The 16,307-nt window shown below is 46.9% G+C and overlaps 1 long non-coding RNA gene across 1 annotated transcript; it reads right to left on the minus strand.

Annotated features, from left to right (window-relative positions):
- Positions 1-2,399: 2,399 nt before the first annotated feature.
- On the minus strand, positions 2,400-15,096 carry LOC117096691. Its single transcript, XR_004442587.1, has 3 exons — positions 15,010-15,096; positions 5,096-5,328; positions 2,400-3,433 (listed from the first exon to the last, which is right to left on the minus strand). It is a non-coding gene; the product is annotated as an uncharacterized LOC117096691 (long non-coding RNA).
- Positions 15,097-16,307: the final 1,211 nt, after the last annotated feature.

Below are 16,307 nucleotides of genomic sequence, written 5' to 3' on the forward strand. Positions count from 1 at the left end.
GGGCGTTTCTGATGGGACGAGCTGGGCCCGGGCGGATTCTGACCCCACCACCCCAACTCCAAACTTCGGTCCATCTGCCGCCAATGGTGACTTGGGTGGCGCCTTCCGGAGCAGACAGCCGTGCGCCCTCGGCGACCCGGTCCCTGCGCTCCGGCGCCCGCAGGTCCTCGCTCCCGGCTTCTGCACCTCCCGCTCCCGGACATCTGGCTGAGGCGCGCCTCCCTCTCCCCGCAGCCTCTGCCTGCCCCGCCTCCCCTCCCCACCCTTCCCTTGTTTGGGGCGGTAAGGTCAGAAGCGTTCAACAATTCAACGTGGGAAGTCTCTCGGAGGAAGTGCGGTCATAAATTTCACCCAACAAGAGGCTCCCATGAAGCCTGGGCTTGTTAGAAAACCTCCCAGCCGCTAATCGAGGGTTAGGCAGCTCCAGGGCGGGTGGGCTCCAGGGCAGCCAGGGAGCAAGGATGAGGGCCTGGGGCTGCGGGTGCAGAGGGTTGTCGGGGTCCAAGTGTTCAGTGCCTTGCGTGCGTGGCTGTCGCTCTGCCCCTCTGGTATTGCCCGGCTGTATCACTACCCTTAGATGTGTCCAAAAGGTCCTTGTGTGTATAAGACACACAGCCAAGCGCATTTGGGAGAGGGGGTTAGTCAGTTTCTCCTTACGTTGCAGCGGTACTTTAAACCCCGTCTGGGTTATTTTAAGCCTGAAGTTCTTGAAAGGAAACGTTTGAGTAAGTTAAGCCTATGTTGAATGCCGCGTTCCGTATGACCTTGCCATCTGAATGTGATGATGGTTCCCAGAAAAACAAATAGGCAAGAGGTTAAAGACAGAGTTCTAGGCCCAGCCCTTGCTGTGTGACTCTGAGTGAGTCACTGTATGTCTCTGAGCCCCCATTCTCCGCTGCAGAGTGAGGGAGTTGGAGGGTCGGTGGGCGTGAGGCAGCTCTAAGTCCCCCTGGGCTCTAACGGCCTCTGGTCTTTGCACCTCCTCCCTCTCCCTGCAGCACCAACAAGGTGAAAGAAGGGTCTGATCGAATTCAGCCTTTGTCCTGCTGTCATTTGTCATGGGAAGGCTTTCCAGGGACTGGCACTCTGACTTGGTTGGAAAGCCAAGGGTGTGACTATTGAGCCCACATCAATAGAAGGAAGGTTTGCAAGCCAAGTCTACACCTGCCCTGTGCCGTGCCCAGCAGAGGGGAGAGAGTTTGAGGATTATTTACTCCTGGAACTTTTGCTGCAATAAATAAAGCAATGCTGGAGGCTTGAAGGAGTTTAAAGACTAACAGGGGAGATAATAACAATTGTTACTATTCACCAGGCAGGGTTCTAAGTCCTTTGCATAAATTAACCCACTTAAGCCTCCCAACAGCTCCCTGAGGTTGGATACTACTATTAGCCCAGTTTGACAGATGGGTAAACTGAGGTACGGTGGGGTTAAATAATTTGCCTAAGATCATACTGCAGGGAAGAGGTAGAGAGGAGACTTGAACCACCACAAGCACAAAGATCAGCCCTGGGCCCTCGGCAAAGACGGCGCTTCCTATCCCGGGGACAGAGGGAGACAAGTCCGGGCATCCAAGAGAGCAGGAATCCCAGAGCAAAGGTCAAGAGTGGGCCGGGCGCGGTGGCTCAAGCCTGTAATCCCAGCACTTTGGGAGGCCGAGACGGGCGGATCACGAGGTCAGGAGATCGAGACCATCCTGGCTAACATGGTGAAACCCCGTCTCTACTAAAAATACAAAAAAAAAAAAAAAAACTAGCCGGGCGAAGTGGCGGGCACCTGTAGTCCCAGCTACTCCAGAGGCTGAGGCAGGAGAATGGCGTAAACCCGGGAGGCGGAACTTGCAGTGAGCTGAGATCCGGCCACTGCACTCTAGCCAGGGCGACAGAGCAAGACTCCGTCTCAAAAAAAAAAAAAAAAAGAGGCAGAGTAAGGGGCCCAGGTGGCTGGTGCGCCTGCCCTGAGGATCAGATGTCTCTCTGGGGCGTTATGACTACTTAAAGCTCTAGGCTCAGATTTTCCATCAGGCCCCAGAAGAGCCACTTTGGGACAGTACGGAGACCTCAGAGCAATGAGCTCGACTGAGCGGGCTGTAGTTTGCAAAAGCTGCAGACCAGACAAGCTTCACCCTTCAGACCAAAAAGAAAAATCCCCTCTGGAGGCTGAATTGTTCGGCAAAAAAGATAAACGTATAAGCCAGTCCCAGATCTCAGAGCACCTCAATGGGACATGTGAATCATTTTCTGTAGACAATAAGGAACCCTTAAAAGAATAAGCCATTCTTGTTACAGCTTTTGAATGGTGATGGCTTTTGCCTGCAATCTCTGTATGTTTATGGCAAAATCATTATTTTGAGATGAATTATCTGGATAACTGTCGGAGAGGAACTGCAGGCTGCATTTCACCACTGATGCTCTTTGCTTTACGCATGTGTTGCACGTATTCCCACCAGTTGGTGGTAAACTTTTGCATTTTTCAAGCCTCTCAGAGGACCGACCCACTTTCTGTGCAGTGTCAGAAGCTCAAGAGAGAAGCCAGAAGAAAAAGACACAGTAGCCTGTAGCCTTCGGTGCACATCTGCAAAGAATGCTTGCCTATTGCCACTATTGCATTCTGCCCGGGGTTTTATTCATTCATCTTCTAAGCCAGACTTCTGCCAAGTCCCCTCACTTGTCTGTAGAACATTTCCGTACTGGCTAATGTTTTTCCATCTTACCTAGCCAAAGTTGTTTATATTCTCCCTGAGTGACGGAGCAAACAAAAGCTGGTCAAAAGCAAACACATAGGGTCTTCTGATCATTGAACCACTTTTGAATCTTTCATTGACAAAATCTCCACAGTGAAGAACACCTGCAATAGGTATCAAGCACAAACGCTTCTTCGTCAATGGTTGCTTGCATCGACAAGGGCTCGGAAAGATAAGACCCCAACTGTTCCCTCAGAAAAGCGTTTGTGTTTCAGCTCATCTGGGATTGGAGAGCCCATTTCTTCCTGATGTGTGTCACTTGGAGGCTTCCAACCTGCAAACATCAGGATAGCTGCTTCCCTGCAAAATTAGGCAGCTGCAGGTTGACTCGAGTCTGTGTCTCCCGAGCCAGAATGTGGGACGATGCAATTGAATAAATGTGGGATGCTTTCTGCAGAGCATAATTCTACACAAGGACTCCTACAGACATACATACACACTGAGAGAGGCCAAGAGAGGATAATTTGGGATAAAAATGCCACAATCTCATGGCCTCAACACCAAACTGGTGCTGATCCAATTCTTCCCGAAATGAAATGTGATGTTTCTGAATTCATTCTGGCTGCCACTGAAAGCCCCCGCTTTTCCTGGTGACTGCAGGAGGCTGCAATGTGGTGGGGGTGGGGCACGGAGTGCTGGGCGCTAAGCTCCCTCCTGGCTTCACATAAAGGAAGCAAAATCAAAATCCAAGCCTGAAAAAAAAAAAAAGAAAACTAAATTTAATTGGCTAGGAAACAGGATTCCTGGGGCCTCTGCTTTCCCAGCTTCCAGAGAAGGATTTAGGCTGGGACACTTCCCCGCCCTCAGGACAAAAAGAGAGAGAGAAAAAAAAAAAAGGATTAAATTCGGGTTGGGTCTGGCTAGTACAAATTGCATGCAGAGTATACAGTTGCTTTGCATATTGCATGTGCTTTCATGGAGAGGGAAAACGGGGGAAGAGGGAGGGCAGGGACACTGAAGAGGGGAAAAAATGAAAAAAACAACTTGCTGTTTTCATATGGTCGGATAGAACTGTTTTGTCTCTGTAACTGTGCAGAATGTCAATGGTAGGCACCGTGTCGTGACAAGATTTTTTTTTTTTTAAGTTAAGCTAAGCTCACACCCGAGCTGTAGCCCCCCGAGGTACTGCAGCTTTAATTGTGTTCAGTATGATCTACAGAACAATATGTCTTGATAAATTTGAATGGCAACCCAGCGCACGGCTCCCCTTGGCATTGCTGCAAAGCCAGGCCTCGCTTTAGTGAACCCGTTCAGGAATGTGGGTTAATTCGACGACCCTTTTTACCCCCACAGCTCTGTTTTTGTGAGGTTGGCAGAAACTGACACGTTTTCTTTTGCTTAATTAAGTTGTTCAGTAGAAGGCTGGTCAAACAGTTGCATCTACGTGGGGAGTCTGGAGATGCACAGAAAGCCGTGGGCGTTTCCAACATAAAAAGGGGGATTCTGTTATTGTTTGGGTGTAGACGGGTCATTTTTTCAAAGTTACTGCTGCCTGAGTGACCACAACCCTGTGCGCAGCCCTGAAAGGACATTAAAGCTGCTTAAATACAACTACCTTGGGTTTACTTTTTAAAAGAGAGAGAGAGAGAGAGAGAGAGGGAAAGAACAAGCAGGAGAGAAACGAAGCGGTCTCATTTATGTAGCATTTTATTTCTTTCCGGACTTTTTTTTTTTTAAGGCAAAGAGTGAGCTCATTTACATAAGAGATGCCCATACATTATGAATTACAGCTAGTATGATCAAACTCTCTTTCCAATCAGTAAAACAGAACTGGTACCATACCCATAGAAATTGCACTGGCCTTCTGAACAGAGGAGAGGGATCTAATCACCCTTACGCCAGACACCGGGGTTAGGAAAATGTCTAAAATCCCTGTTGACGAAATTCCCGCTTTCATTCCTTGCTGATGTTATGACAGCCACACACAGTATCAATCTCATGGATTCTCAAAGGAACTGAGGGCCTGATTGGAGGCCTTCTCCATCACGTCTCTGTCCCTTTTTGAAGCTCCTATATTTCTATTCAAATTTATCATTGACATGCAGATCCCCACTGGATTTTCTGTGGCTATTTGGTCCCAGCAAGAGTTTTTCTTGTTGCACATACTGTGTGATATATTTAAGAGGAGGCATGTGGAGGCACTGGCACCTGGGCTTTGGGGTCCTAGTGCTAACGATGAATGGCTTTGGTCTACTGTATGCCCTAAGTTGTTCCTATTGATGCCACTGTGCCTCAGTTTATCCATAACAGCAGATGCTCAATGTGGATACTTAGCAGGCACCTAATATATACATTTCTGAGTTTCAGCTGCCCTCTTTCTCCCTCTGCAATAAAGCAATAATTGGAAAACTCACTGATTCCACAGCACCTGGCACCATCACTGTGCTGATAATCAACACCATGATTTTCAGCAGTTATGAAGCCCGGGCACCGGTTGGTGAAGCATCAGGCTTGCAGAGCTGCTCAAGGGATGTTTGTACATACCTGGTCTTGCAGAGAGCCATTATGCCTGCTTGGAAGCCAGGCACTCCAATTTTCCACCAAGTCCCAGCAATTTTTGGAAAGCCTAAAGATCAGCCTCTTCCTTCTCCAGAGAGAAAAGACTTCATGGTCAAACATTTCAAGAGACTTCACCATGACTTTTTACTTCTCTTAATATACAAGAAAGAGTAGGCAATTATTTGATTGATGTTAGTTGCATGAATGGCAAAATGATTCTTAGGCCAAAGAACAATCCATTTTGGAGTATAAATGACTTGGACCAGCAGTCTACACTGATATCAGCTGGTTTTTTTTTTTAACAAACAAAAAAAAACAAAACAGGGTCTCACTATGTCACCCAGGCTGGAGAGCAATGGCATGATCATGGCTCACTACAGCCTTGATCTCCTGGACTCAAGCCATCCTCCCACCTCAGCCTCCTTAGTAGCTGGGACTACTACAGGCATTCACCCCCTTACCTGGCTAAATTTTTTTTTACTTTTTGTAGAGATGCATTGCCGAGATTGGTCTTGACTCCTACGCTCAATCGATCCTCTCACCTCAGCCTTCCAAAGTGCTGGGATTACAGGCCACCATGCCCAGCTTGGTTTTTCACTACAAGCAATACCTGCTTACTTCTCATATTTTGCCAGAGTTGATTATAGATTTATACTCAAGACACCAAGCTCCTATATTTAGGTTGTATATATTCAAGTTCCCAAAAATACACAAGAATTTGCCTAGATTTCAAGGTGCTTCCAACCTCTAAGTAGAGAGGATAGGGAGATTTTGAAGGCCTGTTTTGCACAACCATTCCCAAATGACTTATTACTCTGCAGAACCAAAGCCTGGCTGCACAAAAAAAATGCAAAATGCTTCCCCCGGTTCTGGTGGTCGATGTTTAAGGACCACACAGGACACTGGTCTGCAGTGTCCCTATCTTACTTCTCCCTCATTGATGGCTCGAGGAAGACCCCAAAATCTGGGTCTGGTCCACTGATCTTCACGGTCTTAGAGCCACGATACTTGGGTCACCTGCCTTACTTTTAGGTCACCTGCCTTACTGCAAAAAAGTCAAACTCAAAACTACGCACAAGTCTCACATACAACTTTTAAATCGCAGCTGACTGGCTGGTCTTAGCACCTTTTAAAGAGAGAAGTTGTGGGAAGCGAGTGAAGGCCTGAGCAGATGGGAGCCGAGATGGCCGGGCGGCAAGTGGCTGCCGGAGTCATGCCACCTGGCCATCTTCCCACAGTCTGGAGGGGGTGTGTGTGGCTGGCAGTTCCATTCCCATTTGAGGTGGCGGGCCCTCTCCCCCTTTCCAATTCCCTGACAGCCCGGGCAGATTTTCCTTCGGCTTTTGAAAATCCAGGACATATTATTCCTCAAAGTCGCCAAGTTCCAGCTGCTAGAGAGAGCTGGCCTTTCGCTCTGTTGCCCCACCATCAAGCCTACATCTTTACACCCAGGGAAACAGAAGGCCTTCCTCCATGCGGGCAAGCCCACAAGAGTTCGGATGCTGCCGCTCGGGTCCTGCAGACAGAGGGGAGGATTCACAAGGGCTGGCCAGGAGCCATCCCACTAGCCCTGGCACTTGCAGCTCCACATGGAGCTCTGCGGCTCTTCAGGACAAAGAGGAGTGTTTTTATCAGCCCAACGTTCTGCTGACAAATGCATAATAAACTGACAGAAAGCGACCAAGCAGCATTTCAAAACCCCCAGTTACAGGGGAGGCCAAGCCTGAGTGGAGATGGTCACTTTCTGCAGGTGTTCGGCCAGTGTCCCTGCATTTGCATGTATTTGCATATACTGTCAAACAGTTGGCTGACAGAAAGTCTGAGGAGGTCTGGACACAGCCCAAACCTGTCAGTGGCTTTCTCCTTGCCAGTCAAGGTTGGCTCTGGCTGCAATTAAGGCAGGAAACGAATACTTCTGACATTGCAATATACCCAGCCACAGCTGGGCGAAGTTAAATGGAAAAGGGGGCTTTATTTAGAGAGACAAGATGCATGCTGGAAAAAAAAGATGGGGAAGGCCAAGAGTGGTTAAATGCTCAGAAAGTGACACTCTACACTCATTCTGCAAAAGGAAACAAATATTTTTCAGTCCTTCCAGGTTGCTGTGCTGTGGTGTTATTTGTTGTTGATGTTGTTGTTGCTTGGGGTGAGTGAGCAGATTTCCCTACTGAGTGAGGCCAATTCAGCATGCGAGAGGAGCTTGCCAGACACGACACCTTTTATCTTCAGAGTATCATCTCAGGAAGCAGGGAGGAAGTGCATCTCCAAACCGCATTTCCGTGACACACGTGCTACCCCATAAGGCTCCACTGTTCCGTTCAGTGTTGGCAAATAGGTAGCCATGGCTGGGAGGGGGTGAGAAAATTGGAGGGGGCCGCGCACAAGCGTTATGTTGTCCCCCCACTGCCCTGCACAAGGGTTACAGCTCATATTAGCATATGGATTGCCATGGGAAAGAAACAAAATCCGAGCCTTCACTACTGTAAGAGTGAATGGCCTCAAGAGATGGAGGGGGCGGGGAAGGAAGAAAGCCGGAGAGGAAGGTGGTGGTTGTTCTTGTTGTTTTTAAGAACACATGAGATTTATATTTTTGGAGCCCTGTGTCCTTCTGAGATGTTGTTTTACAGATTCTTTAAGCGAGACCTAACAATTTATTAAATACTTCATCTCTAAACAGTGGTGGGCACTAGAGTTTCATGAGCAGCAAACAATAGATTCTGTTTATTCGCCAACAATACAGACACTGTTTAGCTCCGGACTGCAAGTGGCTGAGCCATCTGGCTCATATCTCCACAGTAAAACATTGTCCGTGACACAAAAAATGACTACATCCCCAGGACAAACTAGTGTGACCTCTAAATAAAGCCTTCCTCTGAAGCTATGATATCACACTGCACAGGGGACACCAGCACAATTGAATCTGGTCACCAAAAGCCCAAGTGAGATAGGACTATGTAAATGGAATTTTATAGGAGACTTTTTGTCCTCCGGGGCAAACCATCCAGATCCGTCCACAGCACTGAAACATCTTTTTCATTCACCCCTGGGACAACAGTGTGGTTCTATTTGGCGATTGGCAGTCCTCTTTCTCCCGCGCCCTACCCAGGAAGCACACGTCCGTGTTCCCGAGGCAGCACCTGCAGCCTTTGCTTCCAGCAACTTTTCACTGATGCGGGCCCCACCTGCACCAGCCTTTTTGCTGATATTTCAGAAACAAGCGGCCCTTTCTCCTCCCTGCCAGGGAGAAGGCCCAAGTTTGCCAGCTTCTTCACAAATAGCCAAACAAGTCACTCTCAGCCTTGCGCCACCTGAATGCCTGCTTCACGAGGCAAACAAGTATACACACACACACACACACACACACACAGACATACACACACAGACACACACACACTCCAGCACCCTGTCCAAGAAAGGGGCCATTTCAATGGAAGAAGTGTCATTCTCCGGAAAAGACCCAATTCAGTCTCTACCACCAAGGCATTTGTGTGGCTGTTTGGTGGGAAAATTTCATTACAGAAATTGAGACATGATGAAGAACAGACCAAAAAGCTGGCTCGGCTTAAGCCTTCCACCTGTTCCAATTCCTGTTTGTTTTGTTTTTCAGAGCGAGAAACCCTGACCCACCCCTATGCATAAAACATTTTGCACACACGATGCTTCATAAAATAAGATCTCTCAGTGATTTCCCTGTGCAAGCAGGTATTGGACCATTTTGCAGCCAGAGCCACCTGAGATGTGACACACTCAGCACCTTGTTGGAGATAGACAGGAGAGGGTGAATTCCTCTGTGAACTTTTGCCATCCCCGTCACCTCACACAAACTACTTAACTGCTCAGCACCCATCCTCAGGTGTAACAAAAGGGATAACATTTCCTTCTTCACAGGAACTAAATTTGGAAAATAGGTGAGAAATGCTTACCATAGTGCCTTATATATAGTGAGGGCTTAATAAATGAAAGCTCTTACAATAATGATAACAGATAATGGTAACATTGTTTCTATGACTCCTGGAATTTCAGTGGGAAAACAGCTTCCAGGATACCAGTCACTCATTTAAATAAATATTGACCCTTGATAATAGTAACGTTTATTGACCGGGCACAGTGGCTTATGCTTGTAATCCCAGCATTTAGGGAGGCCGAGGTGGGTGGAACACTTGAGGTCAAGAGTTCAAGACCAGCCTGGCCAACATGGTGAAACCCTATCTCTACTAAAAATACAAAAATTAGCCAGGTTTGGTAATGTAATCCCAGCTACTCAGGAGACTGAGGCAGGAGAATCGCTTGAACCTGGGAGGTGGAGGTTGCAGTGAGCTGAGATTGAGCCACTGTACTCCAGTCTGGGTGTCAGAGTGAGACTCTGTCTTAAAAAAATAATAATAACATTTATTATCATCATTACCATCTATCATTCACCCTTGCTAAATTATTTGGCAAAGTTGGATTAGAAACTGCACTGCTAGTGAGCTTATCCTTTTCCTATTTCTGAGGTAGAGCTTTCTTCATGAGGCATGAAAATGGCCAAAATTGTATATTGTTATTTCTGTAAGAGTCATAGTCATTTGTTTTAAAGAATAAGAATACACAGTTGCTGTATCTTAAATATAAAGTCATAGGGATGACTTGATATCTTAAAATGATTTCTTTCCTTTTGCTTCAGTTCCAATTAATCCCAAGATTTTAATTGCTTGCAGTTAACTTAGGAGTAATCTTTGCATTTACAGCTGGTGGGTTTCTAAAAATGAAGCTGTTTGGTTGAAATTATGAAAGCTGATTTTCCCCAGTTAGTTGAGAGAACACAAACTGGACCCAGAGCCTAGGAAACAATCTTTGTAAAAATGTCACAAATGCCAGCTGGGTATAGTGGCTCACACCTGTAATCCCAGCACTTTGGGAGGCCGAGGCAGGAGATCACTTGAGGTCAGGAGTTTCAGACCAGCCTGGCCAATATGGTGAAACCCTGTCTCTACTAAAAGTAGAAAAATTAGTCAGATATGGTGGTGCGTGCCTGTAATCCCAGCTACTTGGGAGGCTGAGGCAGGAGAATCGCTTGTACCCAGGAGGTGAAGGTTGCAGTGAGCCAAGATCGTGCCACTGCACTCCAGCGTGGGTGACAGAATGAGATTCTGTCTCAAAAAAAATATTTTTAAATCACAAATGCCATATTTAACCAAATGTAAACTGAGTTATGGGCCCTTGGCAGTCCAACCTTTGTGATAGGTATGTAAATCAATTTAACAGGACATGACGATATGGCTTCAGTTACCATCTATAGAACTCCTCCAGACATTTTCAGTAGAAATATAAAGTATTCCCAGAATGTCAAAGCTAGTGGAAATTTCCATATGGAAAACCTTCTAGACTTTATATCTTTGGAAGAATGCAAAATATTCACTGTTTACTCACAAATTTCCACCTCTGTTTTGTTAGATTGTTTCATTTTGGTTTTGCCTTAATACTTACATGTGGAAGCTGTTGCACACATTGTATTATTTCCATGAATCCTGGTTAATTTCAGCAGGAAAACTGCTCCCAGGGTGACAGTCAACCATGCAAACAAATGCTGCCCTGGGAATCTGGGACCTATGAGAAGTCCAGCTAAGGACATATATGAATCCAATTAAACTTAGAAATACACATTTTGGATGGGAGGGCAAGGTCAAATCCTCTCATATATTGTTGGTGGAAATGCAGTTTAAAATAACCTTTAGGCCGGGCGCGGTGGCTCAAGCCTGTAATCCCAGCACTTTGGGAGGCCGAGGCGGGCGGATCACGAGGTCAGGAGATCGAGACCCTCCTGGCTAACACGGTGAAACCCCGTCTCTACTAAAAAAAAATACAAAAAACTAGCCAGGCGCAGTGGCGAGCGCCTGTAGTCCCAGCTACTCGGAGGCTGAGGCGGGAGAATGGCGGGAACCCGGGAGGCGGAGCTTGCAGTGAGCCGAGATCACGCCACTGCACTCCAGCCTGGGCGACACAGCGAGACTCCGTCTCAAAAAATAAAAATAAAAATAAAAATAAAAATAAGAATAAAAATAAAATAAAATAACCTTTGTAGAGAGTAATTTGATAGTCTCTACCAACATGTAAAATGTTTACACCCTCTGATCCAGGAATTCTACTTCTGGGACCATATTCTACTGAGCTATTCCTTCAAAGTGTGCAAGAACACATGTACAAGGGGGTTGATTATAATATTATTTGCAAAAATGAAACATGATGATAACCTAAGTGTCCATCAATAGAGCACTGTTTGAATAACTTACAGTGCATCGGTTAAAAAGAATGATGGGGAGCCATATGTATAACATGCCCTATAACTACATCTATATCTATATGTCCTTATATAAAATTATCTAGAAGAGGCTGGGCACAGTGGCTCACACCTATAATCACAGCACTTTGGGAGGCCAAGATGGTCAGATCATTGGAGCCCAGGAGTTCCAGACCAGCCTGGGCAACAATGGTGAAACCCCGTCTCTAAAAAAATACAAAAATTAGCCAGGCATAGTGGAGCATGCCTATAGTCCCAGCTACTTGGGAGGCTGAGGTGGGAGGATCACCTGAGCCCAGGAGGTCGAGGCTGGAGAGACCATGATTGTGCCACTGTACTCTAACCTGGGCAACAGAGTGAGAACCTGTGTCAAAAAAATGAAAATAGAATTATCTAGAAGAATGCATGCAACGCCATCCAGAAGATGAAAAGAGGAGGATTTCGTTTTTACAGAATGCCCTTTCATGGTATTTGCATTTTTTTAAATCAAAAAGTCATAATCCTTTTGGACTTTAAAGTACCATGGGTACCACAAATAAAAAAATACATTTCCCAGTCACTGTTCATTGTAAGGCTGCTGATATTCCTTGGCATAGGGGACATGAACTTTACAAGGGAGAAGGAAAGAAGAGCTGGCCAGCAAAACTTCCTGGATGCCCACTGTGAGAACGGGTTGACGCCAAAGGTTGAGGGAGTTACGGCCAAAGAGAAAAACTAATCCCTTCCCCTAAGAGACTTACCATGGCATAAGAAGTCTGTGGCTAGAGTAAATATAATATGGAAGGGCTGAGTGATTTGACTTACCCCATCTGTGGGGTTTTAATTGTTTGTGATTTGCTGGTTCTGCAACAATACAAGCTATCTAATGTGGTGCTCAAGAGCTGAGCTCTGGGGTTCCACTATGGCCAGCTCTACACTTGCTGGCTGGGGAACTTTGCTACTTAGTATCTCTGGGCTTCATTTCCTTCTCTGTAAAATACTCAGATTATCTACCTCACAGGGCTGATATAAAACACTTAACACAGAGCCTGGTGTCTACTGCATACTAGGCACTATGAATCTAGCTATTGTTTTGTTATTGTTGCTACAATAATATTTATATTATTGTTATTCTACAATTAATTTATGTATCCACTGCCCTTCACGCAGAAGGGACAGCACGGTGTAGTCTGTATTTCTTTTTTTTTTTTTTTTTTGAGACGGAGTCTCGCTCTGTCGCCGGGGCTGGAGTGCAGTGACCGGATCTCAGCTCACTGCAAGCTCCGCCTCCCGGGTTTATGCCATTCTCCTGCCTCAGCCTCCGCAGTAGCTGGGACTACAGGCGCCCGCCACCGGCTAGTTTTTTGTATTTTTTTAGTAGAGACGGGGTTTCACCGTGTTAGCCAAGGATGGTCTCGATCTCCTGACCTCGTGATCCGCCCGTCTCGGCCTCCCAAAGTGCTGGGATTACAGGCTTGAGCCACCGCGCCCGGCCTGTAGTCTGTATTTCTGAGGATTCAGGGATCCACACAGGTAGGCTCGCGTTTTGAGTTACCCCTGCAACAGGAGGGTTTGCGCTTCAGCAGCCACACTCTCGGCCCACACCCCTGATCTGCATTTTCAACACGGCAGATTGGGGTAGGAATCTAGGGCCATGCAACAAAGGCAGGTTCACTTGTAAATGCTGAGGCAGAAACAGGCAGTTGTTTAAACAAGATGGCATTAAATCTACAAAAAAAAAAAAAAAATCGCCGCCATGCCCAGAGCCACCTCCCAGGTGACCCTGGCCCATGGGATGGCGTCTCCTGCCAAGGACACAGGGCTCCCCTCCCCGGGGCAGTGTGTGGCAAAGCTAGAGCTAGTTTCAGTGTTGAGACACCCCTGCCTCCCCCACTGCCTTCACCTGATAATGTTTCTGTTTCTTCCTGGGTTCCTCCTCCATCCTTCTGGCTTCATTCCGGCAATTTGCACATGGCCCTCATGGGCCACCGTACCCTGCACTCTACGTGTCCTTTTTGTAGTATCACCTGCCTTCACTTGAGCGATTCACTCTTCAAATTCCAATCCCCACAAGAAGAATTTAGAGGGTCCCACTCATCTTTTCAAGTTAGGAAAACCAGTCAAAAATTATCAGCAGGTGGTATAGACAGTGGCCCTTTAAGCCTATTATGGGGCGGTGGGTGGGCAAGCCGTGACTGACACCTCTAGCAACCAATGAGACTGAGGAAAGAGACTCTTCTGCCTTCCAATTGGTCTGGCTTTTAAAGGCCCTAAGCTGACCAGACGCTATCCTCCCACCTCGCAGGTGCAGAGGGACCCAGGGGGCCAGTGGAATGTTTGGCTCTGTTTCCTGTGACTAAAATATAATTGTATTTGTGATCTAGAAAGCACATGACTTTTTCCCCATAGCTATTTTATTACCAGCTGTAAGTCATACCAATGATGACCCAAGTCATTCTTGTACGTTTATCTTGTTTTCATTACTAATACCAATGCTTTACCTGCATATAGTCTCTTACTTTTGATAAACTACTTTCACACATGCTAACTTGGAAAATATATGAAATGAAGCATATCTTACTCTCTCCTTTCCATAGAGAAAGAGAATGAAGCTCAGAGAGGTTCAGTAATTTGCCCAAGGTCACACAGCTAGAAAAGTGAGACCAGGATTAGAATCCAGCTTTTTGTACTCTTAAGTCAACCCTCCTTCCATGTTTTTCAACGTTTTATGCGGTATTCAGAAAAATATTTCCCAAATAAATGAGATCTCACTTTCCCCTCTCTCTCATGTTTCCCATTTTGGAAACCTTTACAGTTTAAGGGTCAAGACAGTAGATAAAGTTTTTTAAAACATAAACTTTCCACAAGTGCAGAAGTAAAATTTCTTAACAAATAGGAAAAGATTGAGGACAGATATATGAATACACTGATGAAACAATAACTTATAAGATGGGCCTGGCAGGAAGTAACAGTGTCCTACACAAATTCTCGCTGTTGAAGGAATGCCCCATCATTACAGCAGAGGGGGTCATAGACACAGGCTTTATGCCTCGTGCTGAATGTCTAACCGCACGCAGAGTTAGTGACCCATGGACAGAGCCTCTTACCCCTCCCCAGCCTCTGTGCAATGGAGACGGCTGTGTCTGCTCCTCTCTGGCCTCTGAGCAGAGAGGAGTGACCCAAAAGGATAGGCTGGCTTTGGAGTCTGTCCTCCTGTAGGATATCAGAACTAGGTGGAAACCCTCATGCACCTTGAATGTGGTGGCTCTGGGGACACTCTGGGCCCACATCTTTGCTTCTGGCCACATGTTTATGGTTCTGAAACTTATCACTGGGTGGCAGTTTGCCAGAAAATAGGGAAAATGGGATCATGGGGTCCCCAGCATGCCCAGAGCCAGCTCCCAGGTGACCCTGGCTCTGTGAACAAAGTTCACACCAAAACGAGGAAGAGCTTTCCTGCCCCACCTCTCTTCTCATATTTGGGGCCAGTCGGGTGGGGAGAAACTTTCTTACCACATGCGGCTTGTGTACTCTGGTCTGGTGGGATAGCAAGGTCTTGCTGTGCACAGGTCAGGCACCAGGTGTCCTCCTTCCCTCCACTCAGCCACTGACAAATATAGCTCTTCCTTTGTTTTGCCTTGTGAACAAAGTTCTTAGATGCCTTAAAGGGAAAGAGATTTTTCTTATTCAAAATGACCCAGAAGCCATTCAAGGCAAACAACTCACCCAAGGGCAAGCAGGCAACTGCTGACAGAGGCCAGGCCAACTAGAACCGGGGCCCCCCAGGCACTGGGTGCAAAGTCCAGTACCCTGAGGAAGCTGCCATCAAAGGAGTCACTCATCCCAAATGATGTCGGCGTTGACCAATGAAAACAAAAGCTGAGGTAGAGAAACTGTCAGAGGGGCCTCAGCTTTCCACTCTAAGTCCTCATTGGATCTTCTTCTGAAGACCGACTTCTGCAGGGAGACTCTGGGTGAGTAAAAAATATATAAACAAATACAAACAGGTCAGTGAGCCCACCAATTACATCATATCCGATGGGATAAAGCCAGTGTGTCAGGGCTGGCCGTGGGCTCAAAAATATGTGCATGAGACTTAATGTGGAATCATGCCGGGCATGGTGGCTCAGGCCTGTAATCCCAGCACTTTGGGAGGCTGAAGTGGGTGGATCACTTGAAGCCAGGAGTTCGAGACCAGCCTGGCCTACATGGGGAAACCCCGTCTCTACTACAAATACAAAAATTAGCCAGGCATGGTGGTGGTGCAGGCCTATTAATCCCAGCTACTCGGGAGGCTGAGGCAGGAGAACTGCTTGAGCCTGGGAGGCAGAGGTTGCAGTGAGCTGAGATTGTACCACTGCACTCCACCCTGGGCAACAGAGTGAGACTCTGTTTCAAAAAAAAAAGAATGTGAAATCCACACATGTTGAATCAGAAAAATTGTCTACTGCCCCACCTCCCTTTAGCAAAGGAGGACAGGACAATGAAGAATCTATTGGCAAAGCAGGGAAAACAGGCTACACCGCTTGCCGAGCCCCTGGAATTCTGAGAAGGTGCTTCTCCTGTGATAGTGGTCACTGATATGGCAAGAGGTTGAGAGTTCTTGGCCAAAACTCTGAAGGGGGTGGCATGTTTCTGCAGAAACCCAGCAGAGGGGCAGGTACCCCCAATGTGCCCTCCTTCCTGGTAGCAAGCAGGGTCCCCCGCTGGAAGAGCTGCCTGTTTGGGGCAGGCTTTCTAAATATTAAAATGTCAGTGGTTGGGTGGAGGGCAGGAGGACACCCGGGACCTGACCTGTGCACAGCAGGACC

The sequence above is a fragment of the Trachypithecus francoisi genome, unplaced genomic scaffold (assembly GCF_009764315.1).
Source record: "Trachypithecus francoisi isolate TF-2019V2 unplaced genomic scaffold, Tfra_2.0 Lachesis_group14, whole genome shotgun sequence".
NCBI lineage: Eukaryota > Metazoa > Chordata > Mammalia > Primates > Cercopithecidae > Trachypithecus > Trachypithecus francoisi.